Source organism: Ochlerotatus camptorhynchus, unplaced genomic scaffold (genome assembly GCF_037179485.1).
Source record: "Ochlerotatus camptorhynchus isolate MF236.1 unplaced genomic scaffold, CSIRO-AGI_Acam_v1.1 ptg000577l, whole genome shotgun sequence".
Classification (NCBI taxonomy): Eukaryota; Metazoa; Arthropoda; class Insecta; order Diptera; family Culicidae; genus Ochlerotatus; species Ochlerotatus camptorhynchus.
In genome coordinates this window covers 2,698,375-2,724,780 of record NW_027041058.1, presented here as the reverse complement: position 1 = coordinate 2,724,780, position 26,406 = coordinate 2,698,375, and the positions used below count along the sequence as shown (strand labels likewise).

The window sequence follows — 26,406 nt, the reverse complement described above, 5'->3', positions numbered from 1 at the left end:
GTTGTTTCCAGAACTTCATTTGATGAAAAAGGTGAGGCTACTTAATTTATTTTTGAGTAAATATGAGTAACTCGCATTTACTCGCTGCAAATATATTTACTCTGTGTAAACACTGTGCGACACCGAAAATGTCATGCCAATTTTCTTATAATGTTTAGAATCAAACCAAAATTTTAGGGTAGTTTTATACATATATTTACTTCAAAAATCAAAAGAAAAGTTAATCGATGGAGCCTTGAGTGTAAAATTGAACGCATTTTCGCTTGATGCCCTCCATCAAAGTCTTTACAGTGTCATCCGGTACCAGTTTCTCATTTTTTTTTTTCCATTTTCTTAACATGTGCTTCTCGTCTTTGACTGTCTTCTTGCTCTTCCGAAGTTCTCGCTTCATTATTGCCCAGTACTGCTCCACCGGGTGCAGCTCCGGACAGTTTGGCGGATTCATGTCCTTTGGAACAAAATGGACAGAATTGGTCTCATACCACTCCAGGACACTTTTAGAATAAATAGCCAAAATAGCGGAGCTTCGTCGTGCTGCTGCAAGAACGGCAAAAGGCGCTTCTCGAGGCACTCAGATTTGTAGATCTCGCCATTTACTGTGCCCTTTGTCACGAAAGGCTCACTCCTCAGTCCGCAAGAGCAGATGGCCTACCAAATGAAATATTTGGAGGCGAACTTCGACATTTTCTTCTTCTTAAATTTGTCTTCCACATCGAACTTGCTCTTGCCGGTGAAAAACTCCAACCCCGGAATTTGCTTAAAATCGGCTTTTATATACGTTTCGTCGTCCGTCACACAGCAGCCATATTTTGTCAGCATCTTCTCGTAGAGCTTCCGTGCCCGAGTTTTAGCCGTCGATTGTTGCCGCTCATCGCGGTTTGGGAAGTTCTGTACCTTGTATGTATGTAGTCCAGCTCTCTTCTTTGCATTCTGGACGTAGCTCTGCGACATGCCGATCTTTTTAGCCAAATCACGGCTTGAGACGTTGGGATTTGCTTTAATCATCCGCTTCACCTTTCCCTCCGTCTTTTTGTTCTCCGGTCCCGGTTTTTCTTCCAGCTCCTTTGCCGTGGTCCAACGTCAACCGCTCCTGAAACCGCTTCAACACTCTGGAGACGGTTGAATGGTGAATGTTCAACATTTTTCCCAACTGCCGGTGCGACAGGTCAGGAAATTCCAGGTGTTTGGAAAGAATTTGTTCTCTCAACTCGCGTTGGTTCACCTCCATTTTCGTTGAAACGAAAAACACGACTTCGAGTTTGACAGCATGTACACAATACACATCAATGAGAAAGTGTGCAAAATTTGGTTGATTTTTACCCAATGGTAAAAAAGTTATGCCCTGTTGAATGTGTCGCAATAATTTCGTGTTCGCCCTTTACAGTTGTCTTGCCCCTTGCAAAAAAAAACGTGAATGCGTACACGCTGAACTTAAAATACCCTAATAAAAACACTCAAAAATACCTCGAAAATACTTTGTACACGAAAAATAAATATCATAATGAATTTAATACACTTTAATACAAAAATACACAAAAATTAAAAATGCATAAATTCGAAAAAATACAAAATACACCTTTTCAAGTCGGGTAGATGAATCGAAAAAACTCAAGTTGACAGCCCCTCGACCATCGATTACGGTGCTGTGCGAAAAGTCCAACTTTTTCCTGACCAGCAAGAAGAAGATCAATTTCTTGAAGCAGATCGAGAAGGACGGTGAGGAGGGCATTCCGTCGGTTCGGGATAAGAACGACAAAGACAAGGACAATTTTGAAAAGCTGCTGATGGCGATCAAGGGATCCCGGCGATTATGCAGTCGGTTGGCAATTACAGCTTGAAGTTCACTGCATTCAGCGACAAGAACTATCTGCTCTTCGGATCTATCACCTGTGCTCCGGGTGCGCGTTACAAGACCGACTGCTGAACGTGATGATTCTGGGCAAGAAGCGCTCGGAATGGATTATGCCAAGAAGGAGGATCCCAAGCTAAGATATTCGGTTTTGCCGTCGGGTTGGAGTTCCGTGAGAATTCGATCGTAGTACTTCAACCAGTGAAATTCGGTTTAAATATTGGAAGTAATAAGGTAGAGTAGAAGCAATACAAATTCCGTGTGATTGTGCCGTGAAAAGTAGTTCGGTATGGTTCAAGTGAGTTTGGTAAAACTACTCTTTCCTTAATTCTAAACAGAAATCTCACTTGAAATTTACATAAATAGCATCGGTGGTAAGGCCGCAGTTGTTACCCTTCACCGCCATCGAAGCATATCTATCGTTTCCCAATAGTTGAACCAAGAGTTTTTGATTAGCCAGTATTATTTTCCTTTTAGTTTTCCGTATCCACCAATCCATCCAAATTGTTCTTGTATGCCGGCATCGTAGTACACTCCATTTGCGTAGTAGCTGAAAGACTTGTGACCGGCATCGATAAAAATCGACAGCCCTCGGAAGCCTAAATTTCGAATTTAAATGTGAACCGAGAAGTGAATTGCTGGTCTGAGTTCCTCTAATATATTCAATCAGAGTATGTTTCTGAAATACACAGTCAAACAGCACGGAATGTTGTTAACAGCTTCAATGACAGCTGTCCAGCAATGTTCCCAGTTTTTTTAATGAACAATCAAATGCCTATGAGATTGTGCCGATGGATGTGCCCAAGCTGTGCCGAATCTACTTTCGGCACACTGTGCTGAGTGACTTACCCCTTGTTTTGCACACAGTTGACGAAATATAGTTCTTTTTGAAGCAGTAAATAGAAGAGAGTTTAAGCTTGTTATTAAACTTTAATTCTAGTAATAAACTGTATTTGTTTTTGCGTTGTAAAAATGAAGTGAGAATCGTTCGCTGCACATCTCGGACTTCAAGTGTAAAAATGCATTGGTGTTATTTCAAATGTTAAGAATTACATACTCTTTGCAATTCTATAGTAAACTATGATCCTAATCTATCAATTACTTCAAGAAAAAGACATTTAAACAACTGAGTGATAAGTTATTAACAAATGAGTAGTTGGTGTGTACAACTGTGCATGCCAAGCATGCCTGATGGCAATGGCAGCTGCGCATGATTTGGAGATCAACGCTGTATCCGCTTTCCAGCACACTGGGTGACGAGGTTATCAATATTGATCAACATGAAGGATTCAGCGTGAGCTCGAGCTCGACGAAGGTTTGCAGACTAAAGAAAGCACTGTACGGCTTAAAACAGTCCAGTCGTGTATGGAACCAGCAGTTGGATGATGCCGTTCGAGAATTTGGACTAGAACGTTCGTTTTTGACTGTGTACGTTGACGATTTTCTTATATTCATCAACGACAAGAAGCTGAATAAGGCATCGAAGAAGTTCATGTGCAGTCGATTTGAGATGAAAATCGAAGCATTGCTTGGGTCTGCAAATTAGAAGAGATCGAGTCAAAGGTGAGTTGTCACTAGATCAAGAAATTTATGTCGAAGCGGTGCTGGAGAAGTTTCAAATGGCGAATTGTTATGCCGTGGCTACGCCGTTCGAGCCAAGCCTAAGGTTGGACCATTCAATGTGTCCAAAAACGAAGGAATGAAGAATGTACCCTACAAAGAAGCCATCGGAAGTTTGATGTATGTATTTGTGACAGGTTATAAGACCCGACATCAGCTACGCAGTGAATGCTGTAGCAATCCAGGATGTAAGCGGTCAAACGAGTTTTCCGATAACAGCGAGGGACTGCTGGCCATCGATTACGCTACACGAAGAATGGAAGTCCGGATTTAGCTGGCTGCCCACACGCAGACACAAGGAAATCAACAACGGGCTATTCCTGGAACGTGAAACGTCAACCAACGGTTGCATTATTATCGTGCGAGGCCAAGTATATGGCGATGTCCCAGACCATGCAGATTTTCGGCAAGCAAGAAATGAATGTCCTGTGTGACAATCAATCTGCGATCTGCGTTGCCAAAAACGGATCGTACAATCCACGAACGAAGCACGTCGATATACGGTATCATTTTCTGCACGATTCGCTGGATAACGGTATGATTGAACTGAAGTACGTGAACACTAAGCAACAAGCTGCCGACGGTTTTACCAAACCGTTGGCAGACCCGAATTCAATTCCGATAGAATTAATCAGATTTCGGTTTATAGAAGTGCTGGAAAAATCTTAGGATATGGTTTTCTATGGAATAGAATCGATGAGAACATAATTGTGTTATCCTTAAACAACGATAAAACAAGGAATGGCCCTTGTACCCCACTCCACTTATCCGTTAAATATCATCTGCCTTAACAAAATATACCAACGTTCTGATTGTGTTTCATTGAGCACCATAGCGTCTTTCCCTGGTGTACCTGCAAAGAGAAATGAAAATTGTTCATTAGAATTCGGCCCAAAATTAAAATTACAATTAAGATTACGTTTCGCTGTTCGCAATTAATTAGCATAACATGTATTCTTCTACAGACTTCAGTACCTTCATATTCAGAATTCCCATTGCCCCCCGCGAAACCTTGCTCTAAGAGCATTAGTTTCACTTTATTTCCGTAATGAACCTCGAAAATGCCATTCCACCACCATTCCTTCGCCCACCCGGTGGAAACTGCAAACGAGCACAAGGTATCACACTCCGCCGTAAACGAAACGAAATTTCCATTTCCGGCGCGAAATGAATCACATTAAAATCCATCTTCTTCTCAGGCGAAAGGAAGCGTGGCACTGTTACCGACGAAGACGACGACAACGATGACGTTGAACGTCCTGTTGAGACCGTATGATTTCGTCGGGTGCAATCAGTAGGTACGTCTAATTACAGTGCGAGTCAACAAATCACCAGTCTTTCAACGAAATGGATCTCGCCATCAAGAAGCGACGCTGTCATGCGACAACTTCAAATTTGTTTTCCTTCAAGGAAACTTGTAAGTGGAACTATGGTCACCACGCTGGGTGTATGGGATCATCCATAAATTATGAAAGGGGTTTTGAGCGATTATAAGACAATCCCTGCCCCACGTGTAATGCATTGTAAGATGTGAATTTTCAGGCCAAATGGCGAAAAATAAATGAATTTCAGACTCCAATACGGAATACGGATTGATGGCCACTCGTTGATGGATCTGGATCATCACTTTGCTGCTGCCCACTAGTTGACGGTTCGTCCGATAGGCATTTTTCATAACTGGACTTCTATTATCAGATATCAGGCCACGACATGACTCACAAATGCTCATCGTTTCTTCAATTTCGTGGTTATATCCCATAGAATGTATTTTTTTTTTCTTAGGGATCTAATCTAATCTAATCTAACACCAACACAGCCAGTTCTTGACAGTATCCTGGAAAATGATATATATACCTACATAATTTTTCTTATGAATTTGATATATGTTTCACATCGAAGATGCGTCACACATATCAAAACGGTAAGGTCTACTGTGCAGCATTTAAGGGGCAAGATGATTCAGAAAACATCGGGCCTGTTTAAATCGAAGATTTAAACACGATGCTTCAGAATCCAATAAATGGATGAAACGTGGACATCTCGTACCGTACGTTCCGGTTTTGGTAATTATATGACCGGTTGGTCGTTGGAAGCATCAAAACTAGAAAGGTTAAGTGATGCTCCATTTTATTCTAACGGTTGGGACATGAGCACTAACTCTTGTCCTAGCCTTTTATGACTTATGGCTATATGCCGCCATTACTCGCTTTCTGAAAAGAGAAAAGGGAAAGGAGAAGGACAAAGGGAAAAGGATTACATATGTGAAATCTATGAACATAAACAATAGTTTTGATTTGAAATATAGGGAAATGGTAATGTTAGCCTAAATGCCCCTAATTTGGGCCCATACATAAATTCAGCAATCGACTAAATTTGCAATAGCAGCCAAATATATCCATTTGTACCCTCCCAATGACGCGTTCATCCAGATAAAATTGAGCAGATTTTTAGCGATGGTCCCAATCCTAGATCCATAGGCCAACATTAGAGCCATTTCCCCTACAATATAGAAATGCAGAACGATGCGGTCGTCACTACCCGTGTCTTGTCACTATTATCAAGTCATAAAAAGTAACAAGGACTAAAATTAGATCCTTTGATTGCTGAAAAATCCCGATGCTTGGGACCAGCAATCATCCTCAATGTGTAAAAACTGGTGATCTCAAACTAGGCAATACCAGCGCCGGCCGCGCCCTAACGCAAGTCAAGAAAGGAATGGGTAGGAATGTGTTGACGTGACACTCGCTTTGATGGAAGCCGAGAAATCCTCTGCACTTCCACGAGGAATACCTGAGATTTTGGGAAAGAGGGTTGGCTTTGCAGCAGGGTTCGTTTTGGTAAACGATAAACTGAAGTGAAATATAAATAGATACCAAGTGAATCTGTATCAAGCTGCCAAGCAATGTTCCAGCGCAGTAGTTCAAATCGATTGCTTGATGAGAATCAACATCGAGTCTGGCTGTCTGGTAAAACTTGAGTGAAATGTCCTGAATCGAGTGCTCTCTTGACAGGTTCATCACTCCAACTTGCTCTTCAGTGTGATCAAGACATCGTGGGTTCAATGGAGGATTTACTTCGTTTTGTAAACTGCTTAAGCAGTGAATAGCAGAGACGTAGCTCTAATATTTCTTTGAGAATCTTGCAGGATGGCTGCTATATAGGCGAACTCGGCAACACTCCCTTCCCACCAACACAAAAAAAAACTTCACTTTCTCTTCCAAACAAGCAACAAACGACTAAATACATACACCAAAAATAGTTTATCGTCCGATAAGTCCATTCCTGATTCACTATCATTAATGCCTTGTATATCGAATAATCACACTCGCAGAAAAATAGAAAAAAAACGTGACAGTTCATAAAAAGCCAACCGACCTCAGCAGGGCCTACTCCGAATCCTTCGAGCCTTGATTTAATACAAGGAACCGAAAAATTGCCCAAAATTAAGTTCTTTTCACTCATCTCCCATGTTCCGTTCAATAATCTAATTTTCAGTAAACCGCTTATAGTAGTTTACATTTGACTACGGCAAAGATAATTACTTACTCGTGAGTATTTTCTACCCAAAATTAAGTTCAAATTTGAGAATATCTCATATACACACTATTGCTATCGCTTAAGCTGGGTTTAAACAGGGCAAGTCAATTGATCAAATCAGTTGAATTCAACTGACTTGAACGCTAATTGAACGTGTAAACCATGCCATTCAACTGACTTGATCAACTCACTTGAATTGAAAAAGTTGAACCAGGCTCAACTTTGCAAGCCAATTGAATTCAACTGAGTTGATCATTTGACTTGCCTTTATTTAGCATTATTGAACGATAGTCACGAGAAAGTCAAATCTCTCGTTCCGTTTTTGACTACAACAAAAAGAGAGAGTGGGATACAAAACTCAAAATTACCCAAAATTAAATAAAATTAACTTAAATTTAGGGTATTTTTTTTCTGTGTAGGGATCGGCTTAAAACTCAGAGTGATGCAAAATAAAGAGCCTGAATTTATAAAGAGACGAAATCTTATCCATTTGACAGGTCTTCGACAGGAACGACTTTTCGTATGACTTTGACAGATAGTCGATTGTTCCAATTTTGACATGTCGTCTCTTTATAAATTCAGGCTCTTTAGTGCAAAAGACACTTGTGCTACTCTCAAATACGGAAGCGCGTCTCTTATATTTGGAAAGAGAAAGAGACAAAGGAGAGAGAGATTTCATACCTAAGTGAGACCGCGTCGCCGGTGGTATAGTGGTAAGCGTGATTACCTGACACCCCAGCAGGCCTGGGTTCAATCCCAGTCGGCGCCGCCGGGATGTTCTGAGGCATAACATCTCTGATCACGCCTTCCTTCGGAAGGGAAGTAAAGCCGTTGGTCCCGGTTCATGACGGCTGATGGGTCGATAGGTAGAGTCCAGGTGTGGGAGCTGCCTCTCTGGCGTCGGTAGCACGGAAAACAAAATCGTCGGAAAACAAATCAAAGATAAAAAAAAATATCTAAGCGAGAGTAGTTGGGTTGCACAGGTGTTACTTGCGTATAGCACAATCGAGTAGTGCATTCGTCATATGGCGTGGAACTGCTTAGTAAGCGTTTGAAAGTTGAACCAACATCTACTCAACCAACGCATAGTGCGGGCCAGGAATGCAATTTAGGCGACTTGACTAATAAATCTGGAACGAAGAATTTCCGACGTGTGATGTCTTCGAAGAAGTTTCTCATTATATTGAAAACAGATAGTAAGTACGAGACTCATCCGCACGCCAAAATCTAACCTATAACTATGACATTGTGGAGAGTGATATCTTCGGAAAAGTTGTTTATCTCGATAAAACATACACGAAAGGACGAAACAACTCAAAACCGAGATATAAAGTACTTAAAAATCAGTACTCCGTTATCACCACAGTTTTGGATGAAAATTTGTTCTCATTGATGAGTACTTTTAAGTTAATCCTGAAGTACAACCAAAACTCTTACTTTTTGTGAATTGTACTCAACCAGTAGTCTTGAGAGAGTTCTTATTTTTGAGTACATTGTATCTAGATTTTGAGTTGTTTTGTCTTCCGCTCTATGAAAGTATCCAAAATCAAGTGTTGCGATCACGGGGGCAACAATCACGAATTTCAGCGAATAAATATAGTGGGTAAGGAGGATTACTGCAACAGACTACTCTTTCTAGCATTCAGCACTGCAATGCAAGTGTGAAAAAGTAAGCTGTCTTGTTCTGTCGTGCCTTCGTCAGTTTTACCGCTGTCAGTATGTCCAAAAGTGTCAGATTTTCCAAAAATGTCAAGATCATGTGAGCTATGGTGCATCTATATGTGGTTGACAGGGATAGGGTCCCCCTGGTTGCGATTGCACTTAATTTTGAATGAAAAATCGTAGCCTGCGCCATATTTATTTTATTCTGGCTTTGTCGTTTGTTGGAAGCAACAGTTTTGTGAATTTCCCATACACTGGATGGTCTCAGAATTCTTGAGGTGATGACTAACCAAAAACCAATTGGACCAACCTCGGAACCAACGGACTATTCGATGTGATAAGTTTGCGTCATCCATGAGAACTTGAAGGCATTGAACATTTTTTTCATTTATTTTAGGCATGATCCGACACGGACTATGATATTCAGATAAGCAGTTTCGGGAATAGAAGTTTTCCGCTGCGGAGGACCATCCTGAGAGCCAAAAACGGACATCTGCACATGGGGACCAACAGATGGAAATCAATACGATTCCAACGTCCTTTGGGTTGTCTCATAAGGATATGGGATCATCAGTTTTCCAAAATAAAGGTACCATTTTCATCAGAAATTCTGTCGCTGTTGGCCAGCAACATGATTTCACTACCCGTTATGTTTATATATAATGCATATATAAACACCCTGTAAATGTCTTCAATTAAAAACTTTTAAGAATCTAAAACATCAAGAAGACGACCGAGCAAGCCAACGAGGCCATGGAGACGAATAGCCAGCATTTAAAGTTCAGTTGCAGGTTGGACTGATAACAGATTCAGCTGACCGGTTGTGATTGGACGTCGTTGCGTTCCGTTTCAAACCGGAATGCTTGTCTGAGAAGAACTCAAAAACTGAATACTCTTCGCCAAGTTCGGGACGGCCGCATTTAATAGTAATGAAGAATAATATTGTTTGATTAGTTTCAAAATTGTTAAACTGTTTCATACGAATAATAATAATAAATTTGTTGATTATAATGCTCATTTTAAGAAATCAAAATAAATATTTCAAGAATCAAATTTGCAGTATAATTTATAAAAATGAAAACCCGGTTTTGAGTAGATTTTACCAAACATTCACTCTTAATGAAACAGTTGAATTTGACTCAAAACGATGTCTATGCAAAATACTTAAAATTGGATACTTTGCAAAGAACTCAATTTTGAGTGGTTGCACTTAGCTGTCAAGATGAGTACAAATGACTTAATTTTGAGTTGTTTCGTTTTTCCGTGTACAGCTCTTCTGGAGCTGTCAAAGTTCCACAGCCTACTGTTTTCGAGTTATTGGCGTTGACGGCGACTCTGTAGCTCTTTACTCCTATTGACGAGTGCACGGATGGATTTTAGTTCACTCACTCGACAAAAAGTGACACAACAGCGGGGCCCTGTTTACTAAAAATGAACACATATGTGTTCATTTTTAGTAAACAGGGCCCCGCTGTTGTGTCACTTTTTGTCGAGTGAGTGAACTCAAATCCATCCGTGCACTCGTCAATGAGAAAATCCATAAGCAAACGTCAGACTGTGCGTGAAACATGGCGAACTTTGTACTATTCATTCACTCCACCGAAAATTCTCATAATAAACTTTCTATATTTGCTGGAAGAGAAAATTTTTCGACGGTGCCGTCAACGCGAATTAGGAGAACAATTAAATAGGTTGAGACAGTGGTGAAATGTAGGAAAATTGATGCCTCGTTATTTGCATTATAACCATGTAAGGTTATATTTTTCTTGAAGTAAATGCACGAAATACAAAACTTTTTTACAAAGGTTCAAACTAGATTTAACCACACTTTTTCGAGAAAATTACGAAACACTTCTAAATTAACGCTAGTGTAACATTATTCTGCACATGCTGTTGTCAAATATTTAACACCGTCAACAACCACGCTTAAATTTTAAATAATTCCTTAAATAATATCGGGAACATTATGTACAATTATTGGGGGGCCTCCCTTAGCTCAGTCGGTAAAGGCGCAGCTACAAAGCAAGACCATGCTGGAGGTTGCTGGGTTCGATTCCCGGTCCGGTCTAGGAATTTTTCGGGTTGGAAAATTTCTCGACTTCCCTGGGCATAGAAGTATGATTAGACTTGCCACACAATCATATCAATTCAAAAATGGTACAGGCATCGAAAGCTCTTAATTAATAACTGTGGAAGTGCATCAAGAACACTAAGTTGAGAGAGCACGCCATAAGCTAATATGCGATACGCAATAAGCTTGAAATTCGAAGAAGAAGAAGAAGATGTACAATTATTGAGTGGTAGAACCATAGAGGTAACTCTAAGACAAGTAGGTCCCAAAGAAACGTGTTCAACTTTTTGGCTCACCTCTGGTACTATCTTCGGTCCCAAGCTTGTCGAATCACCCCTCGAAACATAGGAAAAACCAATAACCCCTCATTTTATCTGTCAAACTTTCATAGCGAATCAAAACAAACATTGCGTAGTACTAGAATTTCAACTAGAATAGGGTACGTTAATCGTTTGCTTGGGACCAATAGGCTACTGAAGTGGTGAGCCAATTTAAAATCGTTAGTTTCGTATTGATTGTTGGTAGAACCATAGAGGTAACTCTAAGACCACTGGGTCCCGAAGAAAATCATTATTATTTTTGGCTCACTCAGTACCAGAACAACGGTCCCAAGCAGTCCCAAGCTATTTCACTCACCCCTGCATGTTCTGCATGAATCCACACACCCCTGATGTTATCTGTCAAACTTTCATAGCGAATCAAAACAAACATAATGTAGTAATAGAATTTCAACTAGAATAGGGTACGTTAATCGTTTGCTTGGGACCAATAGGCTACTAAAGTGGTGAGCCAATTTAAAATCGTTAGTTTCGTATTGATTGTTGGTAGAACCGTGCAGCTTGGTTTAAAAAAGTGTGTTTGATTTTTGCCGCGAAATTTCAATGTCTGGCCCATAGTGCAACTTGGATGGTCACATCCAAGTAATTTTCCGTATAAATCACATCCAAAGAGTGACGAGACCACCACCGTCCTGCAATCAATAAATCATTTTGATGACACCCAACAAACGCCGCCGCCAAAGCGAAAGCATAAACTTGTAAGCTTTTACACTCACTTTAACTTCGACTTGTTGTCGGCAGTTGGTGACGCTCGTTAACTCATTCTTTGTCCGCAGAACCGGAGGAAAACCTTGAACTTTTTTTTTTCTCCCGAAAGAGCAAAGTGTCACTTTGGCTGTTCCAGCAGCACCGAAAACCGAGGAGAAAAATCACAGTCGATAACAACTTTTTCTCGCAAAAGACATTTTCGATAGTTTCGGTTTTGCACTTCCTGTGCTCTGCAGTGCGGAAAAGTTCGCCACTTTACGTAGGTTTCTGCTACGATGCTGGTGCGGTACGGTACCCACATATGTGGCTGGTGCATGGAGGTGGTGATGCTTCGCTGAGCGAATGTGTGAGATTGAACATGTGTGATTTCGCTGCAGGGTGAAAAGCAGGAATCATTCGAGCGGAACTTGATAAAATATTATGGTAGTGGAATTTGGTGGTTGGGTGATGAATCTAGTGAACTTGAATCAGCAGAAGTTCGGGGAAGATCACAACGGAGTTATAGAGATTCAACAAAGAATACAATTATGAACTAGAATACGCGATTCGCCAACTTTTGCTTCAATACGGGTCTTTGAACTTCATAAATCTTGACTGTTTTCGGCAACCATCATCCATCAAACACTTCGCTAAATGTATTCAAATGGTTCCTTAGTTTTTCACCATCAATCTGATTACATTTTTACGCCTGAGCAATCCTGTTATGCCGAAGGAGAAGGTCACTCCACGCACCAATCTTAGGTCATCGTTTTTGTCAGTGTGCCGCACACTGTAACTGGAAACAGCGTTGCCAGATTATTTTAAAGCTTATGGGTATCGAAGGTATTAAAAGATCGGTATTTATCGGTATTTACTATTTAATAAATTTTATATTTTTGCCGTTTTTGAAAGCAACATTTTAACAATGGTGATGACTGGGAATAGAGGAGAATTGCATTGTCGGTTTTCTAAGTCTTAAAACACTCTTTGATTTTTTTTTTTAATTTTTTTTTAAATTATCGTTGCCCTCAAGTGGTGATCAAAATTGTGACCAAGTAGTTTTTTCAATTAAATATCTTTAAATGAAACCAAAACATGGAAAATCAGCCACAACAACGACTAAACTATTGACAATATCGGCAAACAATATTTTCCCTTGAAAAAGGCCACAACCCATGGCCGAAATGTCGGGCAGGTTACATCGTAGTCGTTGCAGTGTTTTAAGACTGCGAAAGCCGTTAATCAAAGCAAAATTTTAACTTTTGAACTATGATCGGAAAATTCCGGAAGAAAACTCCGGAGAATGTTTGACTTAGCTTCTGAACGAAGCTGAAAAAACATCCAGAGAAAGAAGAAAGAAGCTCTCCTGGATGAAGTTCGAGGAAAGTTCTAAGAAAAGTAGGAAAAACATCCGAGAAACTTCCAAGACAAATCAACTATCGGGAAAAAATCGGATGTCACATCCAAAGGAAGCAAGGAAATTTTCGGAAATCGGAAGTCAATTTTCAGAAGTAGCAATTTCCAGGGAAAGCCAGAAGAAGCTCGGAAAAACCTTATAATAGAAGTCGAACAACAAAACCTTTGGCTTATGGTCAAACTTCCAGAAAAAGACGAAAGAAATTTCTGGGAGAATTAATTGAACTTCCTGGAGAAGAAAAAAAACTTCCTGGAGACGCTGGCAGAAACTTCCTAAGGTAGATTGGAAGAAACATTTGAAGAAAATCGGAAGCCAGAGCGCTACGGAACATTCGAAAGAAACAAGGACATAATTCCGGAAGAAATTAGGACATAATTCCGGAAGAAATTCCTGGGGGATTTTCTAATGATCTAGAAAATTTTCCTGATATTCATAAAAAAACATCCCTGAAGACTCCGAATTTAACCTAAAGGTTTCGGAACATTCCTAAAATGCACTTAGAAATATTCCATAATTCCTCGAAATTCCTTAAAAGTTCTTGTAATTTTCCTGAAATTAAAGACTGTTTTGGAGTTCTCTGGTCATTCTTGAAGCGCTCTGAACTTCTCTGATTATAATGAGACTACCGGAACATCTCTAATCATCTTAGAAGGCCTCTGTACTTTATTGAAGATTACGAAATCTCTAATCACAATTTTCTTGAATTTATTGTACCGTCAGCATTGAAGTTCTTTGATCTTCCCGATTTTTTTAATTTTTAAAAGTTATCGGCACTGCCATTAAAAAAGCATAGAACTTCCCATAAAATGTTCTCGCAATGTTCTAATGTTCATGTAACTTCCCTTACGTTTCCTAAATATGCATAATAGACTGATGCAAAATTTGAAATTTTCGCTCCATAGTGCTCAAACTGTTCCAAATTGGGCCCTGATTAGCCTCCCAAAATTTGAACTCATTTAGTGAGAAACTGACTTGGCACAAACCATTTGAAGTTCATATGGGAATTACTATGGAGAAACCATAATTTTGGTTCATATCGATCTCAAAATTCACCAGTTCATTCTACTTTAAAAAATGATAGCTGAGCTTGTTGAAAATTTTCTCAGCTACAACTTTGTTGAAGACCACTTTTCGATCAAATGTAAGGAACAAAAGTAATGATTCGAGTCACTAATGTCTTATGATTATGCTCAATCAACTGTTCAGCAGGCAACATTGGTGTTTATAGCGCGTAGAATAGAGGACAAAAATCATGGCTACTATGTCACACTGCAGAATACAGTGTTGCCCACAAAACAGTTGCTTGATCATGCCATAAGATTATCAATCTCTTAAACAATTAATAACTATTTAATTTGATGTTTGGCTGAAAAACAATATTCCGCAAAGTTGTAGGTGATAAAAATTCCCATAAGAATAGCAATAGAATTTGTTAACAGTACAATATGTAAAAAGGCCAGAAGACAATGAACAAAAAGTTATGTTTTCCCATAGTAATTTCCATATAAACTTCAAATGGTTTGTGCCAAGTCAGTTTCTTATCAAATGAGTTTAAACTTTCGGAGGCTAATCAGGACCCGATTTGAAACTGTGTGAACACTGTGGAGCGAAAATTTCAACTCAGGACATTGTCTGAGTTTCTCGGAACTTTATAATTTCCGCAATTTCATTGAAATTAATTGATCCGTCCTGAAGTTCTCTGAGCTTCATTAAAGTTCCTGAAAACCATTAAATTTCCCTGAAACTCTTTGGACTTGTGAAGTTTCCAAAATATGTATGATGTCTCCTTAAGTTCACTGGAGTTCCGGGGTTTCGAATTTTAGCAGAAGCTAATGAAACTGTCTTAAATTTATCGAAACTTATACAAAATTCTATACTTCTCTGAAGTTTCAGAACTTCTTAAATGTTCCTGTAGCTAGTGTGGATCCGCAATAAGAATCTGATAGCATCCTTGAAGTTCCGGGAAAGTTGAAAAAACTGGCGGAAAAAGATGAAAGAATCATTCGAGCGAAGGCTGAAGAAGCTTCCAAGGTAAGGTGGAAGAAAATTCCAGGGAAAGTTGGATGAAGCTTCAGGAAGTTTAAAAATGAATAAAAACTTCTGGAAATCGGTATATCTGGCAACGCTGACTGGAAAGTACCCATTAATGAATGAAAAAGTGCCCATTTTGAGGCAAAGTAGGTTAACCCATAAAATGGGTAAAACATCTTTACTCACTAATGGGTGAAGAGCTTTTTACCCATTTCAAAAATTGATTGTGTACGGTAACTGGGTTAAAATTACCCATTTTTAATAATATTTTATCGGGATTTAATCTGAAATTTGTAAATTTATTTTTTTGTACAGAAAATACGGTTCGAAAGAAAACAAGAAAATGGGCAAATGACTGATTACTGAACTTGGTTTTTATTGAACGTCAATTGCATACATTTATGTAAACAATGAGTTTAGTAATACAATAATCGTCAGAATCGTTTTCGTCAGCATTGATGAATTCCATAAACGATGAAACTAACGATTGACCAAGGGGCAAGACAGCTCCTAATCATGAGCAATGTCTGAGTTGCTTTTGAGCCATCTCGAGTAACTCACTTTGCGTAGTGAGCAAGATCACTGTCATTTGCTTTCTCACTTTTCGCATCACAGCAACATTTGAAGGTGTACCTTCATGCGAAGCCGAAAAGCTGCTGTCAATTAAAACAATAATAAAAAGAAAAACATGTTTACTAGAGATGGGCGCTTCGTTCTCGAACGGTTCAGAAGAACTAGGTACCGACAGTGAGTGAAAGAACGGTAGTTCTTTTTTTAAAGAACGGTAGTTCTGAATTAGAGTGGTAGTTCACAATAAGAGTGTATGTCGCTCTCGTTCGTTCTGAGTGGTGAGTACTCTCGGTATGAACGAGAAAGAACGAACGAAGAGCAAGAACGAGAAAGAATGAACTGAAAAGACTGAGAACGACATGTATGCCGAACGAACGATAGCTCAGGCTCAGGTATGTTTTCGGTTCCATGTAAGATAGTGAGAGAAAGAATTGTTTTGTTTGGTCTTGTTTCGCATGACGGACACTATTGGAGTAAAGATATAGAAAACAGTTTCCATCGGTTCTAGCGACTATGTTTACTCTAACGATGTTTATTTATCTTATAAGCGTGCGTGTGGAAGGAGGTAAAACATCACTTCTGCACAAAAATTCGTCCCGTCCGTCATTTGAAAAATAAAATGAATAGTGAGCAAGGAATCAAAAATATCTCCAAATGACAAAATGACAAGCGATCAACGAACCGAATAATAACGCTATGTCATAAGTGCAAAGCAACAATGATATAATCTTCTTCCTTCTTTTTGATGACAAGCAGCCCGTGCGACACAACTCACTCGGGGTGGTAGAAGGAAACGAGCAAATTGTTGGCAAGCTGCTTCACGAAGTAAAGCCGAACATCATACACGTGTGTTAATGGGAATTTTTTTGTTATGTCTTTTCTCGATTCATATCAAGCTATGTCCTCATCCGTGTATATTACAACAAAGCAGGCAAGCAATATATCATTATCCTTCTACCACTCGGATCGAGCTATGTTACAGAGCGAGTTTGTCATGGTAGTCGTAGCAGCCGTTTTGTCTGTATCGTTGGTTGCTTTATGTGTCTGGATTCGCTGATAGTGAGTGAACTCAAACCCATCCATGCACTCGTCTATTGTGACAATAAGTTCTCCCGTTGTTCGCTCGGTAGATAATGAAGTTATGAATGGATAAACATTTGCTACGCATTTCCCACCTAACTGGACAAATGTGCGCGTTTTCACTTATTAAAAAGTGTGATAAAAATGCATGTTTACGTCAAATCGTTTGGTTGTCTTCGGTGCACTTATTCCTTATAGAGTAAGGAATTATATATCTGTAAAAACGAACACCGAATATAAATCATAGAACACAATCCAAAGACTCAAATATGATTTCAAAAATATAGGTTGTTTTATTTAGAAGAAAAGGTTGCTTGGAAATTAGTAAATTGATTAAAATTTATTTTTGCCATTTCTAAACAAATAATGAAAAAAATCTGTAAGAGCGAAGAACGGTTCCAAAGAACTAGTTCTTTATGCGGAATGGTTCTACAAGGAACGGTTCTGTGAACTGAACTGTTTTGCCCATCTCTAATGTTTACAGAACTCAATAACTCAGCGAAACTCGGAGACACTTAAATTGATTGATTTGATTATCCTGCATCATCTCAGCTTAATAACCTTCGTTCAACCCTTACCAACTTGAACGTGAACGGAACCTATGGCTGCCTAGCTGCCTTACACTTACCAAGGGCGAATGCTTGTCCGGCTTGATATGGTGGAAAAACTCGATCTGCCTGACCAAATATTGCCGTTTCAGGGAAAATAATTCGACGCAACTGACAGCCAGAGCATGCTATTGAAGCTGATAATCTGCCGCCAAATTCTAAGTTTTTCTCTGAATTTACAATGCTCAAAATCCGACAAATTACGTACCCCGCACGTACTACAATACTCGTCGAAGCAATCCCGTTCCCATGGCTTGGCAAACTGCCGCTGGATGAAACTGCGAACCGAGCTCTGAATTATTACTGTGTAGTTCTACTGGCGGTGGACATCCATTTCTCCTCTTTTGGTGCTTCTGCCGGCACCGGCACCACCGTGATTTTGTTGCGGCAGTCGACGGCAGTCTCCTTTAAAGTAGAACATCACTACATAGTGTATTCTTCGGTTTCACGTTGGCTAAGTCCATAGCGGCCCATCAGGTGTAGAATTTGTTGTCGTCTCCATCTGTTTTATGAACAACGCTGACGATATCGAGTGATTGGTAGCGATCTTGTGAACTTGATCACGTCTCATGACGATCATGTACTTGGTCTTAACATTGCCGTGGAAATGCAAAGAGAAGGTGAACGGAGATACTCTGTCAGCTTGATTTGTTCTTCGTCTTCCTGACCGGTTTCCACTTCGATTTCGACCGGTTGATCGTTGATGGATTTGATGTCCGAACAATGATCGCACTCACCGGAAACATTGGTAGCAGTTACTTCAACGTCCGCCTCCTGTTCGGCTTCGGAAATGACAGCGGCTGCTCTGGCTGAACAGTCCGCGGCGGTAATGGTTGGTAGCGTTGCCGTCGAAGCTGGAATTGGGTATTAATCGGTTGTTGTCCCACCGGGGAGATGTGTTCTATATCGGAAACTGTAGCGGTGGATTTTATTGGAGGGGCCACGGTTGGAGCATTGCTCACCACGCTATGTTTGATGTGCTGTGATGGAATCTTCACGCTGTAGCTAACTTGCATGGTGTTAACGAGAAGGGGATCGGAGTTAGTTATTACCATTCTTAATGGGACTGCTGTTACGATTACTGGATCAATCGATGCTGATGAGATCGTTGCATTATAGCTTCGGTACCACGACATCGTTCTTAACTTAAATCTCATCCCTGCTCGATATCATCCGATCGACTCTCCAAAGAGAGAGCGAGATATATGTATATAGAGAAAATCGTTAGTTGGATCGGATGATTTCGAGTAGGCGCAGATTGAGCTCGTTGAAGAGGTTAGTCTCCTTTCACCCCACCGCTGGTGTGATCCATTCATTACGCCGTCCGCTGCGAGGAAGTTTTTCTGCACGACGGCACAGAGAGGGTGAAAAATTTCACCTGCTATCGCTTGCCGCTGGTATCTTAAGCAATCCGGTCACCACCACGTCCTCTAAGAAAATGAGCGGTAGTGCGACAGCAGTGCTCTTTAATAGCTTTACAGGTTCAATCAGAACGATGCGCAACTAAATGGTACTCGATTATGCCAGCTCGGTTATGGAAAACGTTTATTTCACGAAAACAGTGATACAATGTAAAATTGGAAAAGTATTTATTTCAGCATATTCATAAACTTATTTCCTATCGATGGTGTGTTTGGATTTTAATTTAATCTATAAATGACAAAGTTAAAGGCGTTCAAAACCTAACACCTTTTCGTGACGGTAGGCAGCACGACCCGGGCTCAAGCCCACCAAGTCATAGGGCTGACTTGGACACGTGCTCGATTCTGGAACCAATTCAAGAAAACAATGCTATTGTTCTAAACCACCATTAAATATGAACGAACTAATTCAGTCAACTACTCCGTTTGCCACCGTGCCTATGAACGTAGACTTCCATTCAATTAATGAAAAATAATGCCGTGTTAGCGCGAAGCATACACGCCTAACATCATGTTCATTGTCTCGTTTCGTGGCATAGTTCATTAAATTGAGCCATATCGGATGGTGTCAGAAGAATCCACCGCGCCAATATGTGACCGTGGGGAGCTTTGAGTGACGCAGGCGGGGATCGTTAAGGGGGCAGCAGGTGGAAATGTTCCACGCTGATACGCCGGTCGTCGCCGTCGGTTTTCCCGGGAAATTACTATCGATAAATAATTGATTGATGTTTGCGCTGTAGTCCCAGACTGGTACCATGTACTGATGAAGGATCGACCTAATCGAGCTATTAGAGAGAGAAAGAGAGAGATAAGAAGTAGGACACAGACACAACACCAGAAGTTCGTCCCATCGGTGTTCCCTTTTCAGGGAAAGCGTGAGGTCAAAATTCGTATCGATTCGAGGGGGTTGTTTTTGGAAACCGGTCTGCCTTGGTGGTGTCATGCTGCGGTTAATTGAAGGAGGTGTGAGCGTCCTTGAAGCCTTGAAGTGGAATGGTTCGAACGAAAATGAGATTGGTTCTGCTAGCAGTACAAGACAAGATACAAGAAAAGACACTTTCGTCCGGGAACAACGGCGGGGCAATCCCCACGGGTCCCATATCGTATGTTTATGGAGGTTGTTATTGTTTCATGGCATTTCGAGTGGACAGGTTTTAGTAAAGCATGAGCAAGCGGACCAAGCTGAGCGAGGATTTATTAATCAAGAACTCCTTAATTGTTTTTTAGAACTACCGTATGCGTGATAATGTTTGCACCATCGCACAAATAAGGTTCCCGTTTCACCTGTGCATACAATGCCTTTGTTTTCTTTGCATACACGTAACCTTTAGCTCATACCGTAGTAGGCTGTGTATAAAAGAAAATGATTTACTTAGTTTGACAGTTACGCCATGATGAAGTGGCAGCGTATTCGTGATTTGTCCCACGCGCAAATGTCAACTATCCGCGAAGGTGGCCACTGGTCGTCTGAGGTCAGCTCGGGTTCCGAGGGTTATCGCTGCTATCAAAAGGAAGATTCGAGTGAATCCAGCGCGTTCAATAAGGAAAATGCCAAAGGAACACGGGATCAGTGACTTTACGGCACGGAAGATCGTAAAGGAAGATTGCGGGGCGAAGTCGAGGGCACGGAAAAAAAACACACATGATTACCAACCGCATCCGAGAGCTACGAGTCGAACGATGCAAGAAAATCTTGAACTTCCTTAAGCGAAAAAATCCGGTAAACCTGTTCACCGACGAGAGCATGTTTACCGTCGATCTCGTATCAAATTCCAGAACCGACCGGTATATTAGTTCTCTTCCGGTAAAAGACGTGCACAAGAACGTGTATCTGACCAAGCATCCTGCTAGCGTTATGGTGTTTGGATTGGTGGCTTCCGATGGCAAAAAAATGGACCCGGTTTTCAATCCAGAAGGCGACAAGGTAAACACGGAGGTCTACATCGTGATTTTAAGTAAGTATGTTCTTCCGTGGATCAAAGAACTGTACGGTCCGAAGCAAAATGTTGTATTTCAACAAGATGGGGCTCCGTGCCACACCTCGAACCGCACTCAGAACTGGTTGCAGAAACATCTTCCGTTCTGGGTGAAGGATATGTGGCCGCCATCCAGCCCCGATCTTAATCCGCTGGATTACTCAATACGGCGCGTCATGAAGGCCAAGGCCCGTTTTAAACGCCACCCGAGTACAGCAAGCTTCAGACAAACATTGACCCGTACCTGGAGAGAAATGGATCCAGGCTACATTATTAGAACCTGCCGTGCATTCCGGAAGCGTGTGGAGGCCGTAATTGCAGCAAGTGGAAACTCGATCGATGATTAACATAGTTTATATTGCTCAATGGTGCAAACATTATCACGCATACGGTAGTAGACCTTTGTTGACATAGCCTCATTTCTGTTCTCTAGATCACAAATGTCGATCACTGTAGCACTGTAACAAACGTGAAGTTCCAGTTTCATCGTTCTATGTACTGTGTGATCTGTTATTTGCAGGGCTGTTACAAGATTTTCAAAATTGGATCCGCGAAATCCGCGAGTTCTCAAAAGAAATTCGCGACAAATAAAAACTGTTTTCATTGATTAAATATGCATTAATAAATACTACATGGCATTTACTACAGCTTATTGCTTGTAGCATATTACCTTTTTGCCTGCTCTCAACTTGGTGTTCTTTGAAGCACTTCCACATTTTAATTGAGAGCTATCTCCAAATCGTCCAGGACATCAGTTGATTTGTTTTACTAGATCAACCAAAACTGGAATAATGTATGTAGTATCTAAATATGTCCATATAGAGTCATAGTATCTCTGTGGATCATGCACAACCTAATTCCAAGTATTACAGATATTCTAGGTTTTCCAAATCATCCTGGAGTTTAGATAATGTGATCTACTAGATCAAATATGACTGGAATAATGTCTGTAGTATCCAAATCAGTCCAAACAGATTCACAGTGTCTATGTAGATAATACACGATTTATTTCCATGAATACCAGATGTTCTAGGTTCTCCAAATCCTGTAAGATGATTTGTTCTACTAGATCAACAAGGACAGGGATAATATCTGTAGTATCGAAATATCGTTTTGGAAGTCCTAGAACATCTGGCTTACACGGAAATACGATGGCATGATCAACATAGACACTTCTTATCTTTTTGGACATATTTCGACACTATATATATTGTTTTAGTCTTAAATAAACCAAAAATGGGACTGTTTGACTGACAAATGCAGGTACAGTGTTGTTCAAAATATTAGCAGCGCATGCCGATTTTCATACAAAATTGACAACTTTGACATGTCGTAGCTTTGTTGTCTAAAGATTAATTGAGCTGTAACGTTCGCAACAAAACTACGAATATGTTCAATTTTACGATTAAAAACACCCAATTTTTTGAAGCAACTCTCAGAAAGTGAGATGCTAGGTAAAATTGTTCGAAATAATTGCATTTTTTTTTTATTTGAAGATTAGTTTACTGTAAATATTTTAAACATTTTTAACTAGTATGTACATTTGTTAATTGGGTGGGGATTGTTTGAATTTTGAGAAATGTAAAATTCAAAATCTCAAAATTGAGCTGAAATGCAAATTATTAAAAATTCCAAAGGGTATTCAACTCTGCACACCTTAATCCGTTCCGAGTGATTGCGCTGTTTCGAAAGCTGTGCCAAGCGCTATGCCGAACGTAGTTTCAATCAAAGTGTGCCTATCAAATATGTTAATATTCAATGAGTTTGGCAACCCCGAGAGTTATGACTTTTTTATTGTGTTTACATTCTCAATTTATCAGATTCAAGACCAACAATTGAAATGGCCTTAACTCCATTTTGTAAACAAACCTTGCAAGGAAATTTTCTCGCGAACCGAAACCTACATTCGCAAACCTAAGCCACAATCAGGTAGATGAGAATTTCCCCTACGTGTTCATTATGTTGGTTTGTCTTTGCGGACTTCGGTTCGCGAGAAAATTTCCTTACAAGAATTGTTTACAAAATGGAGTTGAGGCCTTTTCAATTGTTGGTCTTGAGATGTATCAAGGCAAGCGTTCGGCTTCCCTTCATTCTCATTAGTACGTTTGCGGATCGGGAGGTGAAAGAGGAATTGGAAGCTTTCAAACCTGTATGGTGTTCAACCCGTTCACCAGATTCCGGCTCGATGTCCCTGCTGCTGATTCCTTGCAGATGTATAAAAACGAAGATAAATGAAATTAACCGGATGGATGATGGATGAAATTGCCACCTGCCCCCTGTCAAATTATTCCCGACTAAAGTAACTCAGAATTTGAGCGGGCGAGAATTCCATCCCACCCTAGGAGCAACATCCTCGGGCCAGTTTTAACAAAGCCTCAAATAAAATTTTCAGTCATGAGCAAGGCCTTACAGTTGACCGAGCGGTAGACCACCCATCGTTCTGAGGTCCCTTGATACGAGCTAGTTCTGCAGAAGGATGATGACAGAGATACATCAGCAAAATTACCGGATCTGGTGAAGGGGATATGCTTATTACCGATGTCACCGATTGAAGTCAATCCCGAATAGAAGCTGTTCTGGATGAAATCACGAGCCACTGGAATTTTTGCTGTGAATTGGATGAAACGGACTAAGTTTTGCTAGATTTAAAGAGATTCACGGTTCAGAGAATACTCACAGATTTTTTCGGAGCGATCCTCGAAACCGGTTTATCGTTCTTAAATTCTTGATTGAATCGTTGTTTTACTAGTTTTATATATGAAAATAAATTCTCTCACTAGCTTCACTTTTGAGTAAATAAAGTATTCAACCGAGTAGTCAACCTTAGCAACGATTGGCAAAACGTCAACACTCAACAGTGATGTCATTTTATATTATATCGTTTGTGTGCTTTTAGTCAAAGTGTGCCCTATCGTGCCGAAAAGTGTGCCGTGCTGTGTTTTGGCACAGTGTGCAGAGTTGAGTACCTCTTGAAAAATGCTATTATTTCGAATAATTTTACCTAGAATCTCAATGTCCGGCAGGTGCTTCCAAAATTTTGGTATTTTGTAAACGTAAAATTGAACATATTGGTATATCTGTGACTAAGGTTTCAGCTCAATTGATCATAAGACAAAAAAAGTTACATAATTTTGAAAATCGACTTGCGCTGCTATCATATTGAACAGCATTGTGCTTTCAACATGCTCAAACAAAAACAAAACATCAGGGTGATTTTCAAAAGTATAATAAAAATAAAAACAACAGTCCTGAGTATGCACCTTTGGAGTTGATGAAACGATCCATAACAAATTAAAAAAAAATCCTTAAAAAAACACCCAAATGATCGATAAAAATCTGGTGAATCTGGTGTGTGAATTCTCGAGTAACATTTCAAATGGGCCTATGCCCAAAACGTAACCATATCGAGTTTTGATACCATTCTTTAGCCCCGCTTGATAGCTACTAATCGTGTAGGTAAATTCCGCATAATCCAGAAAAATCATTAAAAATAACTCAATTTTCGAAACGGCCGATCAACGAAATTTTTCGATTCATTAATAGGGCCCGCTAAAACGGCCAACCATTCATTTATTTCATTTCGTTGATAAGCCTAGTGACGTAGGAGGGCCGATGATTGAAACATTTCAAACCGAAGCTAGGCCCTACTGCTTGAGGCAGAGCCGATGATTGGTTTTGAATTTATTTGACGTTGCGAAAAGGCTTAGGCGTACCATTTCTGATGACAAGCACAACGGCTTAACAAAAAGGGCCTATCCATTGAAAGATGCACAAAAAGGCTTATTAATTTATGAAATTAAATTGTTATCGATTTTCATATATTTTTGAAAGCTTTTCGTATATTTTGGCTGTTGTATACTGAGATACAGTTACTATTGTTATTGTGAACAATATAAATGCCTAAAATACTTCAATTGTCTTAAATATGAATTGAATAGTAGCGGAAAAATTTAAAATTCATTTTCTGGTTTGTTTACGTTTTGGACATTTCAAATGTTACTCTAGAATTATCCATAAACAATATCAATATTTTTTTTCCTTGATTTGTTTTTCCGTCGATATTGTTTTCCGTGCTGAGCACCAATGCTACCGACGCCAGAGGGGCGACCAATCAACTCAAGAACTGGGGACCAACGGCTTTACTTCTCTTCCGAAGGAAGCCGTGATCAGAGATGTTATGCCTCAGAACTTCCCGGCGGCGCCGACTGGGATTGAACCCAGGCCTGCTGGGGTGAGAGGTAATCACGCTTACCACAATCAAGTTTGCACATCTAAAAATAAAGGTATGATCTATAAATTGGACACATTTTTTTAGATTTTGAACACTTTTTTTTTTGATCCATAAGCCTTAGAAAATTCCTCCATTACTGATTACTGTTATGTGTGTGTTTTTGTTGGTCAGACGAGCGGAGTAACGGGCAAGTCCCTTGAATAAGCCTCTTGAACAAGCCTCTAGAATAAGCCTCAAGAAAAAGCCTTTAAAATAAACCTCTTGAGTAATCATCTAGCGTAAGCCTCTAGAAAAAGCGACTAGAATAATCCTTTAAAAAGAGCCTCTAAATTGAGCCTTTCAAATAAGCCCATTGAATAAGCTTCTAGAATAAGTTTCTGGAATAAGCTTCTAGAATAAGTTTCTGGCATAAGCCTCTGGAATAACCCTCTAGATTACTTACTTACTTACTTAAGGGTCCTGTGCACCACTAGCGGTGCAAAGGGCCAACGTGAAAGACTTCCATCCTGGGCGGCTGCTCGTTTTTGCCTTGACCTGGGCCTAGGTCAGATTTCTATCGACTTGCTTAATTTCCTTATTGAGGCTCCGCCGCCATGAGCCCATGGGTCTGCCTCTGCTGCGATGTCCTGCTGGATTCCAATCCAGCGCTTGCTTGCAGATTTCGTTTCCGCCCCGTCGAAGTATGTGGCCGACCCACCTCCACTTTCGCTCTCGAATTTCTGTTGCTATCGGTTCTGATGACATCGACAATGGAGCTCGGCATTCGAGATCCAGTTGTGAGGCCACCAGGCACGAATTATATACCGCAGGCATCTGTTGATGAAGACCTGCAGCTTTTGAGTGTTCTCCGCTGATACACACCACGTCTCGCTGGCGTATAACAACACAGATTTCACGTTCGAGTTGAAAATTCGGATTTTGGTGCGTTGAATTATCTGGTTGGATCTCCATACGTTTCGTAAACTCGCAAAGGCAGCCCTAGCCTTCTTGATTCGTGCACCTATGTCGCTCTTGGTCCTGCCGTCCGACGCTATTTGGCTGCCAAGATATTGAAAACTTTCGACCTTCTCCACTGCTTGCCCCGCTACCGTAAAGTTGGAAGGGTTACCCGTGTTGATATCCAACGATTTGGTCTTGTTGACGTTGATGGTGAGACCCGCCGCAGAGGAGCGTTCGGGTAGGTCATTGAGCTTACTCTGCATATCAGAGCGCCGTTGTGCTAGTAGAGCAACATCATCAGCCAAATTGAAGTCGTTGAGATGCTCCATGGTGATAGGCTGCCAAAGCAGCCCACGGTTCGGTACACGG

The 26,406-nt window shown here is 40.4% G+C and overlaps 1 protein-coding gene and 1 pseudogene across 1 annotated transcript in view; both read right to left on the bottom strand.

Moving 5' to 3' along the window:
• Positions 1-26,406, bottom strand: part of SLO2 (slowpoke 2) — a 566,463-nt gene that overhangs the window by 192,735 nt on the left and 347,322 nt on the right. The window lies entirely within an intron of this gene.
• The window catches only part of LOC135713786 (uncharacterized), a 36,291-nt pseudogene continuing 14,173 nt past the window's right edge, over positions 4,289-26,406 (bottom strand).